Source organism: Eurosta solidaginis, chromosome 4 (assembly GCF_040869045.1).
Source record: "Eurosta solidaginis isolate ZX-2024a chromosome 4, ASM4086904v1, whole genome shotgun sequence".
Lineage (NCBI taxonomy): Eukaryota > Metazoa > Arthropoda > Insecta > Diptera > Tephritidae > Eurosta > Eurosta solidaginis.
In genome coordinates, this window is record NC_090322.1 from 272,230,748 (window position 1) to 272,249,982 (window position 19,235).

Consider the following 19,235-nt stretch of genomic DNA (forward strand, 5'->3'; position numbering starts at 1 on the left):
GCGCAAAATCCCCATATTCATATTACTCACGCTCATATACTTTTAGCGGTGTATCTAGCATCAGTGACTGATCTACCTGCACCAATAGCTTTGGCTGCAATCAAAGTTTCACTATTCTCTATTCACCCTGCATCGCTTCATCGTTAAGGCCGCGGCCTAATGAAATTTTTCATATAGATGCGTTTAATACAGCTTATGCATTCCAGTAACATCACCACTATCAACCAAGATGTTGCGTTTATAAAATTCACATCCAAAAATTCGCGAAGCACTTTTATAAACATTCTCCCTGTACAACAAAAATGCTTGGTAACATACAAATAACATACATAACAAAAAAGTTAGAAAAGTTACCAACGAGTGGGAAAAATTATTTCACTTGCAAAGTGTGCCAGCACCTTTAGCCAAAGCAAATCTCAAATTCTTTTTCTTATGCTTTGCTTGCAACAAAAGTTGCTAGTTGGCTACTCTTTCATGTCAGATGGCGCCAGTGGTGCTCAATCTACCATTCTCCATAAAAATACGTGTAATCTAATTATATCTGCTTATAATGCATAAGATTGAGTTAAACGCATCTATATGAAAAGCTGCTTATGTGACGGGGCTTTTAATCAGTTTCGCCGTACCACATCTTCAGATACATTTGGCACCAATCAAACTCATCATTCCACTGGCTGACCATCCACCATTTACAACCTGCCAACCAACTGATCTGACGACTTAGTCACCTGCCGGTAATTTCCTAATCATTACATTCATTATTAAGGCGAGGGTGACCTCCAATGGGCGCTGGATTTGCTACCCAAAGTTTACCTTAAGTTCGAGAACGCTAATAATATTCACTTGAGATAAATTTGAGAACTAAAATTTGGCCAGCAAATGCTTCTCAAGTTCATATATGAATAAAATATTTACTGCTTATTATGAGGATTGCTGCGAGCTGAAGTTAAATCTATTGTTCTAGACTCTACACCTTATTACTGTATTTCTACATCTTATTACTGTATTTTTGACAGCTTAGGCAAAAATCGGTTCAAATTTTCATGTGGTTGTTGTATTTTTCCAGATTTGTTGTACACACACACGCACTAATGCAGTAATGTGTTTTGGGCGCATTTAATTTTATCCCCAAACCGATTTGGACCCACCCAGGGTTATTGTCTTAAATGACGGCCAAAGGCCGCCAACGCAGAAAGGTGTTCTATGCAAAAAAAATATGGATCGGGCCCCATATTTTTACCCTCTCGGGGTCATTTTATTGTTTTTTGTAAATATCTTTCGACAGAAATAAAATCTTAAATTTCCGCTTTCGGATTCTAAAAACGGCTTTTCGGATTGCAAAATTTATATTGCAACGATTGATAGTGGGGGGCATACTGTTGCCATCGATTTCTTAAAATGCGGCCCACAGTTATCGACTCCAGTTTTACAACCATTAAATTTTGATCCATCCTTGCAACAAACCTTTGAGTCAGGTATTTTAGCGACCAGTCTAATAAAGAACATTGGTCAGGGTTTTGAAAATCAGCTGGAATTGTTATACCAGCTGGTATAGTTTTCTAGTTTAAGAAATTTGCAAGTGAAAACTAAGCTTTGAATACAAGAAAACAAAAAACAAAATTACACAAATGAAATACTTTAGATTAAAAAAAACAGCAACTGAAATGCAATCTTATTTGACAATAAAAATCACAATAAATGCAGAGCATCAATAACCGAAAAGTGCATTCCAGACGACTCGGGTTAGCTGTGCAGATATTGATTTATCAAAAATGTCACCAAAATTTTCACTTGTCACCGAGCCATAAAAAGTAAGTTATTGCAATAAATTAAAAGTAGGTCTCATCCAAGCTCAACTACTCTACTTAAGTTTTAATTTTTGTTTTATTTTTTAACACAATATTTATTTTATTTATAACTATTTATTTATATTCATTCTTAAACAGCACAGAATGCAAGCACTTCATATTGACTGAAATATTGTTTATTGATTTTTCCATCGCAGCTGGTGGATGCTGCATTGGAAACTCATTTTTTTCTTTAGGATTGCTGCATCAAAGACATAAAACTTTTTCTTTGTTATTTTTTATAAACTTTCTTTTTCTTTACACATCTTACGTTTATCACTATATAATTTCACTGCTCGCACATTTTCATATTTTTGAAATTAAATATATTAACTTCGATTAATTATAAATAAATTTTTTATTTTAATTTTAGTTTAATGAATTTGCAACACCACGAAGATTGTAAAGTAACAAGGAATAATGACAAAATGCAATGCAAAATTTTAGCTGCCGCACCTTTCCAAAGTGACACACAAAATACCCAACGCCCACCCTTCAAAAACACTTGCAACGTAATATGGCACAAAAACAAAAGCGATACTTGCAACCCCAATGTTTCCAACCTGAATTGCCTAAGGGCGTCTGGAAGTGTGTACAGTGGATCTGTTTGAATTTGAGTCCGTTTAAATCTTAATAAATTTTTTGAAGAGAAGTAAAAAAGGTGAGGTAGTGAATATTTATTCAAAAGCTAATTGAGGCGTCATCTTGGTTAATCATACCTTTATCTCCTAACCCTTGCAATATAGATTTTTTAAAGTATAAAAAATATTTAATGACGCAAGTTATTGCTAGGGATCTAAAAATATTTCTTCTTGTAAATTTAGAAACACATTTTCTAGGAATAGAGAAAATGTCCTGGGAAAACATTATTCCACCCATTATAAACTGTGGGACACACATGTCCCAATAGTATCAGATTAAGGTCGATCATATACAATTTTAAGAGCCTCAAATTCGCAAATGTTTATTATTATTCGTACTATATTAACTGTCAATTTTTCCAGAAATTTCTTTATTAATAACATACAATATTTTTTTATAATTGATGTTTTTCCACTTACTGACCTAACACGTGCCACGATCTAACTGCACCTGCAAAGTATGTGTATACAGAAATATTATATTTGGCTATGCAGAGCATAACTGATTGTATTACTGATAAAATACTGATAGAAAGAAAATACATAGCGATGTAAAGAAATATTTGGCATTTAGTTAAGCGAAAGACCTCACTGGGACGTATGTGTCCCGTTAAAATTGTAAGGGTTAAATAGTATGATTTTAAGACGTAAAATACAAACTTAGTAAAAGTTGTGGAAAATAGACATGTTGTTGTTGTTGTTGTAGCGATTAGGTTACTCCCCGAAGGCTTTGGGGAGTGTTATCGATGTGATGGTCCTTTGTCGGATACAGATCCGATACGCTCCGGTAACACAGCACCATTAAGGTGCTAGCCCGACCATCTCGGGAACGATTTATATGGCCACATTGAACCTTCAGGCCATCCCTCCCTCCCCACCCCCAAGTTCCATGAGGAGCTTGGGGTCGCCAGAGCCTCGTCTGTTAGTGAAACGGGATTCGCCGCTCGAAGGTGAGGTTGACAATTGGGTTGGAGAAGCTATATATTGCGCTACACAACCCCTTGAATCCCTGGAAATTCACACCACGCAGTTTCAAGAAAGGAAAGTTCAAATAAAAAGGTTGCAGTTGAAGCCAGTAGCGTCTATATTATTTAACTCTGATGTCTTTGAATTTCGTCTTAATATATGCACTACAGCCCTCAGCTGGGTATGTAATTCGGTTTCATCCGAACATGGAAATTTTAAGTTGTTATCATGAATTTGGGGGTGTTGTTTCTGGTGACTAAAAGCAGTTTTGATATTAAATCTATTTTTTGTCAAAAAATAATCCCTTATACAAATTATTTATCTATATCTCAAGCATAATTCCCCACTGTCAAACTCAAAATCCATCACAACAAAACTTAAGCATGCAAAAAAGTATGTTATCATTTTAACATAAACAACCCTCGCAAACTACCCCCGGTTAGTTGCATTTGAGCGCAGAGAGGTAATTAGTGCTGCCAAAACTCCAAAAAAGTTGTGCGAAAGTACGCATGCGCAAAAAAAGAGGGTGCATTGGTAAGGCTCGTGCCCGGCAACTGTCCGGCAACGGAAGCACAAACTAAAACGTCAACAACAATGCAGAATTTGGCATACACACATAACTACGCCGTAGTCTGAATGTTCCAACGAAAACGCATAAAGCATATTATCAAACAGCTGTGTTTGCACGAATACGGCAATAAAGTCAAACGTTCCCTGCACATATACCCTACACAAAAAAAAAGCAATTATTAAAATTAAAATTTCCTTCCTACGCGTTTCGTTGCTTCCGCATCTTTTTCAGGGAGTGTAGTTATTATTTAAAAACTAATTTGTTAATATGTTAAATGAATAAAAACTAAAATCTTTGAGAAGAATACTTAGGGCCGATTTCACCAACTCGACTTAGGCTAAAACTTAGTTGCAACTCAAGTTAGCCCAGATTTATGGCTAAGTTTTTTTCGGTTTCACCAACTTAGCTACTAAACCCATTTGACATACAAAACCCCTATCAGATGTTTTATTCATAGTAGTATTTTTAGCTACGTTTTAATCACACGCCGGCGGGGTTGCTATATTTACATAATGAAATAAGTATCAATACTGCCATTTAATTCGACTCAAAATTTTTACTACAGCAACACTGTTGAAAGTCAAGAATAAGCCAGCTGACAGGTAGGCTAATTTGTGACTTAGCTAAGCATTGGTGGTGAAACAGAAAAATTAAAAAAATATGGCTTAACTAAGTCGAGTTGGTGAAATCGGCCCTTAGTGTCCGAAAAACTTCCAACTCATTTAAAAAACAACTGACATTTTGGCCCAATAAAAAATTATACAAGAACTATTAGCGCTGACGACGTTTAAGTGACCACGCGACTTATATTTGCTTCGATCTCTTTTTTATGGAATTTTTACAGGCATATCTTACCAAAATATTAGTAAGCCCTTTACACATTCGGCTTTTTATCCACAATGGCCTTTGTATTATTCGGCATTCCAGATCGAAAACGTCGGGCCACCGATAACTGTCAAAATCACATATTAAATTCACTAAAATGTAATTTAAATGTTGCTAACAATTTTTCAGCTTTTTTTTAATATTTAAAAGAAGTTTTGCCGTTTAACTCTTGCTCTTAACCTCATTGCTCTTTGCAATGATTTTGCACTTCCTCACTATCTTATTATAACTTTCAGTCTCGCTTTTCCTTGTATTCTAACGCTTTTTTCCGGTCTTCTTCCAGCATTCCTTTTTCCCCCTATATTTGTCCTTTCTGTAACTATTTACTTTTTCCCCTTTCTATTTCATAATTCTCCGTCTGTTTCTTCCACTCTCGTACTCTTTCGCGTCTGTCCTCCTGCTCTACCTCGCTCTATCTCCCACTGGCTTTCCAGCTTTCTGCCCCCCCCATTCATACTTCCATTCAAAGAACATGTCTCCCGCTCTCTTTTTGGACCCTTCTTCTATTCTATTCATTCGTCGTTTCGCTCTAAATTCCTCTTGTTCTTTTCCTTTTATTTCTATTGAATTTAAATACGTTATTTCATTTTATTTTAAAAACTTTTATTTTGATACATTTTTTATCATCAATTTGTAACCTTTATAACATTGCAACATGTTTTCTTGCTACTTTCATATTTTACACAATATGCTCACTTGTAAGTTGCTTGCTACGTAATGAACCGATGTGCTTATTTCTAGTTATTTTAATTACTTTATTTTAATATTTTATTCATCATCAATATTAAACCTTTCTAACTCCGTTTAAATGTTATTTGATTGCACCCCGCATTCTAACTTCCATTGTAACGATTTTTTAATAATCGGGGATTGCCCATATTGCTTTTTTTTTTTTTAAATGTATGAAAACATTTATTTGAAGCAATTTTTTAATTTTATAATTTATTTAATAATTTGGGAAAAATTTAAACAACGTGACATCAGGACGGACAAGGCGACAGCTGTTTCGATTATACCTTGTAAATCTCTTCAAAGCCTTTTCTCCCGGGAGTGGGAGTCGAACTCGCACCCCTACGATAGTTGAAATGGTTGTAAACGCATTCAGCTACGTCATGCCTGTTGTGAAGTCTTTCCCAATTGCCTTCTTTTTTGCATATTTTAATCTTTTACACATTGCATACTTCGTATGCAATTATGTGTTAAATCTATGCTTGGTACGGCGGTTTTCAAAGAAACTTTGGTTTTGTTGCTGTTTTTCGTTCTATTTATAGAACTACAACGAATTAACCAATTTTGTCTGTTTGTATGATTTTTTAATAATCGGGGATTGCCCATATTGCTTTTTTTTTTTTTTAAATGTATGAAAACATTTATTTGAAGCAATTTTTTAATTTTATAATTTATTTAATAATTTGGGAAAAATTTAAACAACGTGACATCAGGACGGACAAGGCGACAGCTGTTTCGATTATACCTTGTAAATCTCTTCAAAGCCTTTTCTCCCGGGAGTGGGAGTCGAACTCGCACCCCTACGATAGTTGAAATGGTTGTAAACGCATTCAACTACGTCATGCCTGTTGTGAAGTCTTTCCCAATTGCCTTCTTTTTTGCATATTTTAATCTTTTACACATTGCATACTTCGTATGCAATTATGTGTTAAATCTATGCTTGGTACGGCGGTTTTCAAAGAAACTTTGGTTTTGTTGCTGTTTTTCGTTCTATTTATAGAACTACAACGAATTAACCAATTTTGTCTGTTTGTATGATTTTTTAATAATCGGGGATTGCCCATATTGCTTTTTTTTTTTTTGTAACCATTAGAAGAAATGGCGTTATCACTGTTCTCATTTTGATCACTCTACGCCATTAGCTATTATCTTATTGTATCTACTTATTGTATGTTCACTAATGTACTAATGTTAAAATCTGTTAAATTTCATTCATAAGATAATACTGAATAATAAAAAAAAAAAAAAAAACAAACAAAAATCGATCTTCTTTATCGCGTTTCATCTTTTTAACTTTCTGCGTCCTCTCTCTTAACATTATCATACTATAATTTATCTCAAAATTTCTCTATACCAAATTATATGTGTTTGAAGTAATTGTGCTTATTTAACATATTACAGGCGTGGCACCGACCGCGGCCGAGAGCCAATCCAGCTTTTAAGCAACTTTTTTTAAACATTTTAATTTATCAAGTTACCTTCCCGACCATCCGTACGATTACCATAAAGCTTCTCTACTGCTGCGTTTTAAAAATATTTTCTCTGTGTAAGAATCAGTTTGCCTTCCAGTCAAGAAAGCCCATTTCATGTCTTATCGGATAAGGTTATTGATAGTCTTATAGGGAAGTTTTCGCAGGCTTCGGAGTCTAAAAATATAGCTAATATCTCAGAGGATACCGATAACACTTCACTAATTGTTCACTAGGTGCTGTCCAGGCGAAAGAGAATAAAAATTAATCTGGAGCTCTGAGCAACAGTTCAGCCAATTTTCAAAACTACTCATCAATGATGAGTACTCTTTCCTTTTTGATAGAAACTAGTCAGAGATGACTTTCTGCACCTATATCTCTACGGTTCAGAGATAGCCAGGAAGCCTTGTATATCTTGCAGTCTTCCTTCTTGTAAACAAGTATATAAATATAAGGGCATTGCAAATTGCTTAAATATGAAAAAAAAATCATATACATGCTTTTTACACAGTCTATAAATCAACAACGAGTCTCTCGATTTTCAAATAGTTCTTAATTGCAATCAAAGACTGAAATATTTACATTCGTTCTGCTTTTAAAATAATAGTTGATTGTTGTTAGAAAGGCATAACCAAAATTGGCAGTTTGTGTGTGTGTTCGCCGTCAACCATCCATGCGTTCATAGAGAAAATTCCACCACAAAAGATGTTGAATTTAATTAAATGGTGCAAAAGGCCAGCTATCGATAGCACGCTTACCTATGTAAGAGATAACAACTTCATAAGTCATGCACAGAGGCTAAAGTTAGGACAGAACGTCTGTCGGGTCTGCCAGTATAGCTACAAGACACAAGTACAATCGATTTAAATTAAGGCCCTAACACATAAGATTTTTGATGCAGCATCGTGCGCTGACAGAAGAGTAGATTGCATGTGTTTGTAACACATACCAACAGTAGCAAACCCCGGAATTCGATCCTGGAAATTTGACATATTGGTCAAATTCGTTGCCAATTTCTTGCAGGGTATGCATATGAGTTTGTACTTATGTATGTAGATTAGGGTGGCCACCAGAAATCAATTTTAAATTTTCCGCTGGGGCACCCCCATAAAATATGCCAATAGATTAGAAAATGATACATACAATGTTTCAGGTCAATCCGATAATGTTAGCACGCGCCTCATTGAGGACAAAGTTAGGAAAAACATCGATTTTTTCTGAGAAAAATTTTTGTGTTTCGTCAGTAAAAATGAAAGCATTTATGCCAGGAACTTGACTCATACACCATTCGACAGGTAATTTTATTTGTGTTGATTTTGATCTTAATAATATTATTATTTATATTATTTATAAAACGGTTATTTTTAGCAGTATTTAGCATTTATCAGATCAGGTCATAGTGGATATCCCTAATTTTGAATTTCCATGCAAACGTCTATGGACATTACGATATTCAATGGTATATGAGTCAAGTTCCTGGCATAAATGGTTTCACTTTTACTGACGAAACACTAAAATTTTTTTTGAAAATTCGCTGTTTTTCCTAACTTTGACCTCAATGAGGCACGTGCTAACATTATCGGATTGGCCTGAAACTTTGCAATAATCATTTTCTGATCTATTGGCATATTTTAGGAGGGTGCCCCGAAAGATAGAACAAAAATTTAAATTCACCATATACCTTGTAACCACCCTAATGGAGATGTACGTAGGTCGTAGGTGCTCGTGTTTATTTTTCAACACAGCTTAAAAGGGCAAAAAGCTATAGTTGTCAGGTATGGCACATACAAACAATGCATATACTAAGTATGAGTACGAATACCACGTTTCCTGTCAAGCAGGTATTAGTTCGTTCCATAAATGCTTATAATTGCCAAGCGTCCACTTTATAGAGCTAGCTTAAAACGTGAAACTGCAAGTTAACCTGTATTTGACTTGTTGCAGCTGACGATATTGGAAGTAAGTACTTAAATTCTGCATTGATGCTGCGACACCAATATTTGCTGATGTAAGCATAACAAAGAAGAGGAAAGTGAAAATCGCCCACCTAGCTCGAAGGTGCTAAATGCTTTAATCTCGCTTTCGTTTTAATAATTCAAATGTATGAAATAAAAGATTGCATTGCCCAAATAGGTGGTATTGTTGTATTTGTATTTTCATCCACATAGGTGCACATGATGTACACCCACACACGTGCACCGGTGCCGCGTAAGCTTCATTAGCGAATTTTCATCAATCGCTTCCTATTTGGGTAACATTTTTAACCATAAGCATTAGCCCTCGTCTCGCTCAGCTTGCGCCTTGAACTCCGCGCTACTGCTGCAGCATCGAACTTTAATCCGTATAATCGATAATTTGTGGCCTCCAGCTGTTTTCGTCTGCATTGAAAAACATACTCCGATGCGGGCAAATATTCATGATTTATGAGACAAAGTGCAGACTCGCCCAACAATGCAACAAGCCATTTTTCGGGCTATTGAAAAGACTATTCAATATTCATGCCTTATCAATCAGCATGTAGATATGTATGTTTGTGTTTAGCAAAATCAATTTCTATGAATTGGAAATGTGATTCGAATGGATGTCCATCAAGTAAGTCGACTAATGTTGGCAAACATGTTGCGACAATCGCTAATCTTTCAGACGAACAAGTCAATACACTCGGGTTAATTCATCAAAAATAAAACACAAATAATTACAGTATATACAAATTTACACATTCCCAGATATGGCCAGAAATGCTGGAGCACATATGGCTGTCTGAGTTTTTCAACGGTTTTGCCTGCTATGACTGATTTTCCATAATCAAAAAAAAAAAAAAACATGATTACGTAATACCAAAAGAGATATATTTGTATGACAGTGGCATTTGAAATTCCCGCATTGTAATGTAAATGCAACATTGGCTTCTGTCAACTACTATTTGTTAATAAACTATTGTTTTAGGCAGGTTGCATCATTAATCAATATTTATTGCGTACAAGGAGGCTTGATAGGTTACACTGGGTTGTGCATATGTAAAGATGTTAAATTTTAATAGAGGGATTAATTCATTATCGTCAGAGCTATTTACATACACATGCTACTTATAATATATAATAGCTTGACGCTATATACCTCAGAGAAGATTAACTCCAAGTCTCCCTCTTAACTTGTAATGTGCTGATTTTTCATATTTTCTACAAGTTATCGGAACCTACATGTTTTATGGGGATTCCAAACGACCTCCGCAAAACATATGAATTTTGGCAGAAAGGCTTTTCACGGCAGAAGTACAAATCTCGGCGACTTCCTTTAGCAAAACTTTTTTTAGATAATAATGCCTGCCTTATAAAACCACTTCCTCCAATGAGGACTACGACATTTCCGGGCACTTAATCTAAACGGTACTGCTGGTTGATGTCCTCACGAATGCAGTCCATCGGGCCTTGTGCCGTCGATGCCAAAAAAAAAATGTAAAAAAGAAGCGGTTGTGTTGGTATTGATTATGGAAGAGGTTCTACAGCCGCAAGGTTCTACCAGTAGCGCATTTGAACGGGCATCCCTAGCAAAGCGGAGATAAGGAGTTCTTCTATGAGCGATTTGAAAAGCCAAACGAACGCTGACCTTTCCACAACATTGAAATAAATATTGGTGACTTAAAATTTAACATTTCCCATTGGGAAGCAGCTTATTGACTCCGCCGTGCTTGAAATGTGAGAAGCGTAGTACATATCTGGTTATACCATACAAAGATACCCCAAGCTTTCTGGCTGCCTCCTAAATAAAATAAGGTTGCAAACTTTTCCAGATCCCAATGTCGCATCCCACCATCATCTTGTCGCAGCCAAAGCTTGGAGCATAATCAGGCTAGCTAGCTCGCTGAAATCCCACTGAATAAGCTAGAACCATTCTCTTTATATATGTAGGGAGTTTAACCAATTTGTTCATCAAATGTATCGCAGAATCATCAGAGTCAAGCTCGGCTAAACAGACAGTAGAGTTTGTACTCACCTGAGCAAAACATCTGCAAAATAAGGTTCTCAACAGTTTCTATCCCCTGTCCAGTACCGCAAGGGTGGATTGGTATTTAGCCACCTCATTGAAGAGCATGGATAGTTTGGGCACAGAATTGATGGGGCTATTTCTTAGAAGAAAGTGAGCGGAGAACTTACCGCTGTCTACGCCGTTTCTATTCTATTAGGCCATGCGGGTGAGGCACATCTTTTGGGTTGGTTGGTTGGTTGCTGTGCTGCCTGGATCGTAGAACCCCAAGCCTAAGTAGCGCACGGGGCACCATTTTTATACATTTTAGTTTCTCCTAGAACGAATTGTTGTTGTTTTTATAAGGATTATTCGGTGCTCGGTTTGAACGATTTGACTGACTATTTCTTTTATGTCCATTTTCTCAGCGTCAGGCCAAGTGGCCAGTGTCCGGTAATTCTGGCAGTCATCCTAAAAAATTATCTCCTACTATCGTAAGTTGGCCAAGTATGCTTTGTTATTTTGCAGGTGTCTGAGGTATCTCCAGGAGTCTGTATATGTATTTTACTTATAACTGATGTGAGAGGATGATTCATTTCGCCCGCCACCGCAGCAACACCTGAATTTCGTCTCCCTCGTTGCCCAAAATGTTCCTGTTACCAGGAACCCATATAAGCCTCATGAGATCTTGCTTTGATATTGGCATCATCCCTGTGAGCATCGGAATAAGCAGCTCGTGGGTTCCCTTTCCCGCAGAGAGTTTTGAGTAGGTACCATGCAATTGTTCAGCATAAATATTTCCGCTGAAATTGGCCTTTGGGGACAGGTCGTCCGCTAGCAGCTCGTCCAGCCGATATGTCCCTCGCGTGGTGTCGACTTTCCCTCTAGGATCTTATTTACACCACAGCTTGCAGGAGGAAAAGTAATGGTGGCCGACGCCCGATACTCCTATCGACAACGTTGAAGTTCAAGATCGACCATCTGGATATAAAAAATTTATACAAGCAAAATACCAAAAATAAAATGAAGACACCGGGAAACTTTAAATTACAGGCCAAGCTGAGTATTAATGTTAATTTTCTGTGCCTTGCCAATTCGGAATCGATCTCCTTAATATCGTATAAAATCTTCTAACTAGCACAATGTGCGAAAGACGGAAGCTCCCCGTCGACGAGCGTTTAAACTTTGTCAGTGTAGCTTGAAATCTGCCAAGGCAACCATTGATAAAATTATCGCGAATCGCCAAATTCTGAAGAAGATCCATGAATATAGAATCATCGACATGTAGAAGAAGATACACATTCTCATTGTAGGCAGGTTTAAATCTAAAAATTTGGTCTCTCTGGGAGTGAGCGGCTATGCCGAAAATGTTGTCAAACGATACAGTCAACGAGGATTACACTTCCCCCCCAAATACTATTTGCGCTTTATTGCATCTACGTATCTTGAAACAAATTCACTCTCATTTAGAAGACAACGAAACCAGTCAAATTCATTAATCCTAATTTATGACATGCCTGAATAATAATTTAATTAATACTTTTTTTTATTGTAAAAAAAAAATATTTTTCAAACAGTTATCGACATAACGAAATTCCGAACGTGCAACGCCTTTTCCACCCATACACAACCAATTGTCTATAACTAGGCATTACAACAATTAAATCATTGACAACCTGCATGCACGGTATGCAGTCGAAATCTAATATATACAAAAACAATTACCCTACAATAAAATACGTTTAGTCCGGGATGCCTACGGGACTAGTCCCTGCGACACAAGCGACTAGTAACACATTTTACTTTTTTTTTTTTTGCTAAACTACTACTTAATGCGTTGTGAACATAATTTTTATTCGATGTCCACACGAAACCTCTCATTCATCGTTCGTCCTCGAGCTACTTGCCGAATTACGTCAAAAAAACGAACCATCTTATTCAGTAATAATTTTCTCTGAACCACTACGTGAACTTAAGCTAAACTTCATTGTTTGTCTACCGATTTTCGAAAGTTCGTCGAATAACATTGCAACTCTAAAAAAAAGCATTTACTTATTTGATGCTGCCAAACGATTGGCAATTGAAGAATGAAAACGTGAAAAACTTAGTGATTTATTTCGAGCCTCCAATAGGTTCCGAGTGGATCCCATTTAACAGTGTTAACAGTTCGAAATAATTTTAGAATAATTCACATCCAAGTGTACCTGATAAAGGGTTATCTCGAACTACTCTTTATGTATACTAGTATCGCCTGTGGTCGAAATTCGACCAACTTGTATTTTTTCAACTCAGTCAATGCATCCAGTGTTGAAGGTAGTGCAATAATGCGTTAATAGTTTAGCAGTGAGTGGAAATATAGCAAACTGGTCTAACTTACTTAAATTTCTCATGAAAATTTTGAATCTGACCTAAGACGTTCTAATTTTTGATTGCATTTTCTTAAATTTTCTACAAACTTTTCAAATGTAATTATAACGTTTTGGTATGGAGGTCCTTAAACAAAAATATAAAAAATATGTAAAATCAAACGAAATCGACATAGAATTATGGCGAAATTACTTGAAATTGAATTGAAAATTTGCCTTTTCTACACCACCCGGGAGGTACGCCGTTAGCGCGCTACTGAAGCTAGGTTTTGGTGCTCGGTTCCCCAGTAGGCCTATATCACCCATATAAACTACATATATCGCCCATTTACTTCATAATTCAAAAAACACGCATTTTTAGTTAGCCCATTTCACACAACCTGTTATGTATGCAATTGGCGCTGTACCGTGTTTAATTTTATATAAATACATATGTAATATGTAAGTGTGACACAAAACGAAAATTTCGAAAAGAATTGAGGATACCTTCATAAAAATGAAATGAAAATATAAAAAAATTATGAAGAGGGAAAGAAGGCAGAGTTTATTAAATTAAACAAAAATTAAAGAAAAAAAAATAAAGTACTAAAAGTGCAAAAAAACTAAGTGAAGTGAATAAACAGTTCCATATAAAAACTCAATAAGTGCACTTGGACTCTTTCAGGGTTTTAATGTTATCATTGTGGAAATATGAAGATTCTAAGGGTGGGCTATATCCATATCTACCATAAAATATCGTATATGAACGATATAATACAGAGATATAACAAAGCATAATAAACAAATTATTCACGCAAACATAATTACTAAAATAAAATTAATTTCATAACTTTAAGCGACATAAACAAATTAGGGTTATGGGATCTAAGCATCCGATATAATGGGCATATAATCCAACAAAGTTAGCCTAATAATAAATATAGTAGGATAATATATGGCCTATGCACAACGGGCGCTATGATGCCGATTGCCGTTTTGACCTAAAATCAAAAATGTTTTTGGGACGTCGTTTTGTTTAATATACAACGTGAAACTTTCCGATTCAGACAAGTTGCATTTAAATAATAATAAACCAATTTGAAATAAGAGAATATATAATAAAATAAAATAAGAAACAAGTAAGGAAGGTTAAGTTCGGGTGTAACCGAACATTACATACTCAGTTGAGAGCTAAGGTGACAACATAAGGGAAAATAACCATGTAGGAAAATGAACCGAGGGAATCCCTGGAATAATGTGTTTGTATGACATGTGTATCAAATGAAAGGCATTAAAGAGTATTTTATGAGGGAGTGGGCTATAGTTCTATAGGTGGACGCCATTTAGGGATATCGCCATAAAGGTGGATCAGGGTTGACTCTATAATTTTTTTGTACGATATGGGTATCAAATTAAAGGTATTAATGAGGGTTTTAAAAGGGAGTGGTGGTAGTTGTGTAGGTGGTCGCCTTTTCGAGATATCGCCATAAAGTTGAACCAGGGGTGACTCTAGAATACGTTTGTACAATATGGGTATCAAACGAAAGGTGTTAATGAGTATTTTAAAAGGGAGTGGGCCTTAGTTCTATAGTAGACGCCTTTTCGAGGTATCGCAATAAAGGTGGACCAGGGGTGACTCTAGACTTTGCTTGTACGATATGGGTATCAAATGAAAGGTGTTAATGAGTATTTTTAAAAGGGAGTGGGCCTTCGTTCTATAGGTGGTCGCCTTTTCGAGAAATCGCCATAAAGGTGGACCAGGGGTGACTCTAGAATATGTTTGTACGATATGGGTATCAAATGAAAGGTGTTAATGAGTATTTTAATAGGGCGTGGGGCTTAGTTCTATAGGTGGACGCCTTTTCGAGATATCGCCATAAAGGTGAACCAGGGGTGACTCTAGAATGTGTTTGTACGATATTGGTATCAAATTAAAGGTATTAATGAGAGTTTTAAAAGGGAGTGGTGGTAGTTGTATATGTGAAGGCGTTTTCCAGATATCGACCAAAATGTGGACCAGGGTGACCCAGAACATCATCTGTTGGATACCGCTAATTTATTTATATATGTAATACTTGCCAAGATTTCAAGGATTTTTTATTTCGCCCTGCAGAACTTTTTCATTTTCTTCTACTTAATATGGTATGTGTGACACTCATTTTACAAAGTTTTTTCTAAAGTTATATTTTTCGTCAATAAACCAATCCAATTAACATGTTTCATCCCTTTTTTCGTATTTGGTATAGAATTATGGCATTTTGTTCATTTTTCGTAATTTTCGATATCGAAAAAGTCGGATTTCGTTCATTTTTTATACCAAGATAAAGTGAGTTCAGATAAGTACGTGAACTACGTTGATATGTCGATTTTTGCTCAAGTTATCGTGTTAACGGCCATGCGGAAGGACAGACGGACGACTGTGTATAAAAACTGGGCGTGGCTTCAAACGATTTCGCCCATTTTCACAGAAAACAGTTAACGTCATAAAATCTATGCCCCTACCAAATTTCAAAAGGATCGGTAAATTTTTGTTCGACTTATGGCATTAAAAGTATCCTAGACAAATTAAATGAAAAAGGGCGGAACCACGCCCATTTTGAAATTTTCTTTTATTTTTGTATTTTTTTGCACTATATCATTACTGGAGTTGAATGTTGACATAATTTACTTATATACTGTAAAGATATTAAATTTTTTGTTAAAATTTTACTTTAAAAACATTTTTTTGTTTAAAAGTGGGCGTGGCCCTTCTCCGATTTTGCTAATTTTTATTAAGCGAACATATAGTAATAGGAGTAACGTTCCTGTCAAATTTCATCATGATATCTTCAACGACTGCAAAATTACAGCTTGCAAAACTTTTAAATTACCTTCTTTTAAAAGTGGGCGGTGCCACGCCCATTGTCCAAATTTTACTAATTTTCTATTCTGCGTCATAAGTTCAACTCACCTACCAAGTTTCATCGCTTTATCTGTCTTTGGTAATGAATTATTGCACTGTTTCGGTTTTTCGAATTTTTCGATATCGAAAAAGTGGGCGTGGTTATAGTCCGATATCGTTCGGCTTAAATAGCGATCTGAGATGAGTGCTCAGGAACCTACATGCCAAATTTCATCAAGATACCTCAAAATTTACTCAAGTTATCGTGTTAACGGACGGACGGACGGACGGACATGGCTCAATCAATTTTTTTTTCGATCCTGATGATTTTGATATATGGAAGTCTATATCTATATCGATTCCTTTATACCTGTACAACCAACCGGTATCCAATCAAACTTAATATACTCTGTGAGCTCTGCTCAACTGAGTATAATAAAATAAGAAATAAAATAAATTAGCATAAAAGGCAATATAAAAAATGTAATGTTATATTTTTGTAACTTTTTTTTTGTTCAGTATAACACGTACTTTATCTAAAATGAGGATTAAATCTGCAAATGCAAAAACATTTTCAGGCAAATTTGCCATTAATTGTTATAAATAAATTACTAGGTGAAACATTTGTGCTTTCGAATTTAGCGGGGATACATAAAGGTTTAGGTCTTTGAAATTCGCCACAGATGGCGCGCTTGTGCACGAAAATGAATTTCGATATTTGGAAGAATTGTTCGAATTTACAAAAAACTTTTTCTATTAATTAAAAACAAATAGAGTAATATTTGTTAACAAAAATAGGCCTATGCACTTCGGCTGATCCATACGAATCGATTCATATAACTTTTATATGATTTTACGTATGCTAAGTATGCGAAACAGCCTGTCAATTGATTGTATGGAAATTTTGTTAGCGTATTAATATATATATAAATCACCCAATTGTCTACACGTTATACATAAGTGGACATGATCGTAAATCAACACATTGACATTACACATTTAAATGATTTTATGGATTTGTGAAACGCATTGTCTGCAAAATGCTGCAGCGACTTTCCTCATAAGTTGCCGTTAACGGCTATTGTCGACGAAGGCGGGAAGTCCACATGACAATCGCTGCAATGGAAAAGTTTTAATTAAGTAACACAACCAACACTCAATGCGATGCGGCGATGCTGCAAAGGCGACATTGGTGACGATCGAAAAATGATCGATCGCAGCTTATTGGGTGGCGAATAAAGACATAGTCTCTTGGGCGTCACTGAGGTGTTGTTCTTCATTTTTAGTTTTATGATTTCAATTAAACCAATCTGTCGCGACAAGATAAGCAAAGGATATGTCGATATTTGCCAGTATTGGTTTTTACTTGTTGCACCGTAAATAAGGAATGAATTAAAAAAGGCACAAAATTCCAAAAATGCTAAGCCTATATGTTTTTCCTGGCAAAACAGAAGAGTTAATCAAAATATTACTCATATGATGCACCTACAATCAATTATATCTAACCGGAAAATCAATTACAAGGTTTTGAAGGGAATTATTTTAAGTATCTATTTAGTCATGCTTCACGGCATTAATTCGCTGTTCTTATATTAATTTATTATATTGCGCTTTAATTTACACCCTGCTGTGCATAGTGCGCACGTTCTCGTATCGGGCGAATGCATTGATTGTTTAATATTGCTAATGGATGATTCCAGGCCAACTCCGCCACCATATATATATAATATCCTTATTAATAAATGCTAAAGCGTTCCATGAGCTGAGCTATGTTGCTATAAATAATCCTCCGTGTTATGTAATAAAATAGTTGTTTTTGTTTTCACTGCTATTTTCATGATCACATCAATTTGTATGCCAATGAAATGTTATGTGGATTATAACACCAAGTGATTATGGTAATAAATATTTTTAATTTAGGCTTAAATCTACCACATAGCTTACCAACTTAGCATTACAATAAATACAAATATTAACTTGAGTTGGAATATTTTAAAAAAGTGCAAATTGCAATGGACTATTTTAATGAACACAACTGTACATGTGTACAAACATACAAACAAACAAACATGTAAGTGGATGTTTGTGATCTTTTATTATTTTATTTCAGGTCACGCTAAATCTTAAGAAGTAAAAAGTGTTTTTGTTTAATAACATCTACAAACGTACCTAAACTTGTACATAAATAAATGCAGTGTTGTGGCATTAACAACAATTTGAAACGCGCTGCCGAACTTGCAACAGCTCAGAGTTCCACAACCAGCCGCTAAGGTGCTGCTTTAAGATTTGTGAATGGAATTAAATTGATGGCGTCGGAGAATGGAATTTCGCTTTTTGGCTGTGTTGTGTTGGCCGGTCGTGTTGCCATAAAAGGAAAGTTTCTTTTAACAAGTGGTGACGCTACGTCGATCGACAGTAAGTATCGACTGCGATTTGGCTGCTGTTTCAATGTTTCCTAGCTATGCACATACTAAATGCTTCAATTTGAAAACAAAAACTAAACTGTATTGCTTTCAAAGCCCAGCTGTAAGTATGTAACGAAATATTTAATTAACATTTGGCGGAGAAAATGGTTAAATACCGTAAAACTAAATAATCGAAAATGGAATTAAACGAATTGTTGTTTCAGTGCATAGTTAAATACTTAAATAACTTTTCATTAAAAATGGGATGCATATGCTATTTATACTACATACTAGAGGTTTACGCCGGTCACTTAATCGGCGGCGTAGGCTCTATTATATACTAGCGACTGCGCACAGTGGACCGAAATTAAAAAGTTGGGACTTAGGACTTTAAATGTACATTTTCGTATTCTGTGATCTTTTTCCATAACTTACTGGAATATAACATTTTTTTTTCATAAAACCTAATTTAAAAAAGTTATGACACTTTTAGTAACCGGGTTTCATATCGACATACCCTAACGAGCATATGT

The 19,235-nt window shown here is 35.6% G+C and overlaps 1 protein-coding gene and 1 long non-coding RNA gene across 2 annotated transcripts in view; one reads left to right on the forward strand and one right to left on the reverse strand.

The window, feature by feature from the left end:
- Cen (cerebellar degeneration-related protein 2-like) overlaps positions 1–19,235 on the reverse strand; it is a 190,654-nt gene that overhangs the window by 140,436 nt on the left and 30,983 nt on the right. The window lies entirely within an intron of this gene.
- On the forward strand, positions 1,609–2,325 carry LOC137251485 (uncharacterized). Its single transcript, XR_010953258.1, has 2 exons — positions 1,609–1,811; positions 2,221–2,325. It is a non-coding gene; the product is annotated as an uncharacterized lncRNA (long non-coding RNA).